We start from the raw sequence: 2,985 nt of genomic DNA on the forward strand, positions 1-2,985 counted from the left end.
TGCCAGAGGTGTTGAGACTCAAAGCGATGACTGGCATTCACGACCTTGCAGGACATCAAGGCCAAGCTAGAACTCTAGCTCTGGCCAGGCAGAGATTTTTCTGGCCGGCAATGGAGAGAGACATCAAGGAGTATGTGCGCTGCTGCCAGAGATGCGTTCTAGCAAAGACACCAGAGCCAGCGGCTAGAGCCCCGTTAGAGAGCATCAAAACTTGCTCTCCCATGGAGTTGGTGTGTTTGGATTTTTGGACAGCGGAAGACAGTAAGAAGAACTCAGTTGATGTTCTGGTGGTGACTGACCACTTCACTAAACTTGCCCATGCATGGCCATGCAGAAACCAGACAGCCAAGCAAGTAGCTCGTAAACTGTGGGATCATGTCTTCTGTGTCTACGGCTTTGCATCAAGGATCCATACTGATCAAGGCGCAAATTTTGAGAGTGAGCTAATAGCAGAACTGCTTAAGCTCTCCGGTGTCCAAAAGTCCAGAACCACAGCATATCACCCGATGGGGAATGGAGAAACTGAACGCTTCAACAGGACTTTAGGTAGCATGCTCAGGAGTCTGCCCTTGAAAACCAAAGAACATTGGCCTGAACAAATCCAGTCATTAACATTTGCCTACAATGCCACTGTTCACGAGACTACGGGCTATGCTCCATTCTTTCTCATGTTTGGTAGAGTCCCTCGGCTACCAGTGGATGTTATGTTCCGCAATGTTTTGGATGACTCCAGTGTTGTGGATTGCAACAAGTATGTCGAGACTCTGATCACTGGGCTGAAGGAAGCTATGAGTGTTGCCCAAAGGCACACTGACAAGCAACAGAGACGACAAGGTCGGGAGTATGACAAGCGGGTTAAAGGCATCGGTTTGTCCATGGGGGATCGTGTCCTCATCGCCAACAAGGGTGAAAGGGGCCGCCGCAAGTTGGCTGACAAGTGGAACCCCGAGATTTTCACAGTGACTTCAGTCAATCCACAAACTCACACGTACATAATCCAAGATCGTTATGGCAGAGAGAAAGTGGTTCACAGGAATCTACTGCTGCAGGTGAATTTCCTGCCATTTGAAATTGATGATTCAGTACACTTCAATGACAGTGATGCTGCAGGGCCTTCAATCAATGTAGATGCAGGAGAGGCCACCCACTCCGGCGATGGACTGGACAGGGAAGACATGGAGGACTCTGGGGAGGAAAGTGCATCCTGGCTGGCGGAGGATTCAAGCGATTACTCCGAACTCTGGACATCGGATGGAAAGTCAGACCCAGAAGAACCTTGTTTTCTTGAGGAAAATGACCGGGGAAGCACCTCTGAGATTCTGGAGCTGATTCCTTCAAACTCACCTCTGATCAATGATCTAAGGCCAGAGCCACCGTTAGTTACTATGGCCCCTAGCCCAGTGGCAGGTCGCACAAGGGCGGGGAGGGTAGTTAAACCAGTAAAGAGACTAATAGAGTCAACCCACCAGAAGGTGTAAGTTTAACATAGTACAGAGATGATTTAGTACAGGATTTTTTTTTAAGGCTAAGAATGTAGATATAGTGTAAGAGGCACTATGCATCTAGGGGCAGTTGAAGGCCTGACCAACTTTCGCTTGCCCTGAACCCTATGGGTAGCTTTGAGCTGAATTCAGAATTAAGCCTTGAGCTTGGTAGGTTATTTTGTTGTTTTACAAGGTTGGTGAAATTCAGGAGGGGTGAATGTAACAGTTGTTGAAGTACTATGTGAATTTCACCAGGTTCATATATCAATATGTTGTGTTGATTTGTTATGCATGCCTGCATCCTGGGAGAAGGGGAGTGTGTACTTACGTTTTGCCCGGCGTGCTCGTGCTCAAATCATTTTGATGCACTGAGAGAGGTAGGCACGCTTTTTCTGTCTTCAGAAAAGTTTGATTCTTTTAAGTACAAAGTCATACACACAATGTTTTGTTCATGAATAATGATGTATATTTAGAGGTTACTCATAAATGGATGGTATTGTTAAGATGCACTTGTAATTGTACTTTTTAGGATGATATCAATATTCTGAATTCAACATGTGGTTAATAGCTAGCTAAGGTATTAGCAGGCTATTGTATGTGTGAACGATGGCTAGCTCCTCGAATGATCCCAGTCCCTCCTATTGTGCATCTGTTGTAGAAAGAGGCGACGATTCTCAGAACAGATGTGCTCTACAAATGTTTTATTTCCTTTTGGATGCAGGTATGTGGTTTTATCAATGTAAAATATGTTATGTATAATAAGGAGAGAGTGTATTAATTTTTGTATTCAAAATCATTTTGATGCACTGAGAGAGAAAGAGGCGACGATTCTCAGAACAGATGTGCTCTACAAATGTTTTATTTCCTTTTGGATGCAGATGCAAGATGCAGAGAGTCAGTTCTGCTTGATTAAAACTACCTGATCTCCAAAGTCCACGTTTATGGTCTCTATCAACCACACACAACGCAGAGTTACAGCGGTGCAGTATAGCACCGGCTACAAGTGCATGCATTCAACAAGGGCATGAGACGAAGGAATGTGGTGTATCAGTGGATAAAGTTTTGTGTATATGCTTTGGGGGTGCTCATGGGGCTGGAGATCGGAGGTGTCCGGTGAGAGAAAAGCAGGTTGATGTTGCCAGGGTCAGAGTAGTACAGAAAGTGTCATATGCTGAAGCAGTGAAGAGAGTGGTAGAGGAAGATGGGTACGGGGTGAGGGATCATGATAGGATAAGGAGGCAGAGACCAATAGAGTGGGAGAGGAATAAATATGTGCTTCAGTAAAGTGGGTTTCTTAGCATTCATAGTCATGGTTAACTGTATTACAAGGTTTTACTGCATGATATTTATTTTAAATAGTAAAATGGGGAGAGTTTAGTGAGGGCTAATAGTTGGCAGGGTCATTTTCCTTTTTCCCAATTTTGTATTAGCGGAAGTTCATGTCGGTAGGCTGTGACTGGCCCCACACTCCAATACTGTAGGTGGCAGTGCATGCGCCTTA

This window comes from Oncorhynchus mykiss, chromosome 28, assembly GCF_013265735.2.
Source record: "Oncorhynchus mykiss isolate Arlee chromosome 28, USDA_OmykA_1.1, whole genome shotgun sequence".
Lineage (NCBI taxonomy): Eukaryota > Metazoa > Chordata > Actinopteri > Salmoniformes > Salmonidae > Oncorhynchus > Oncorhynchus mykiss.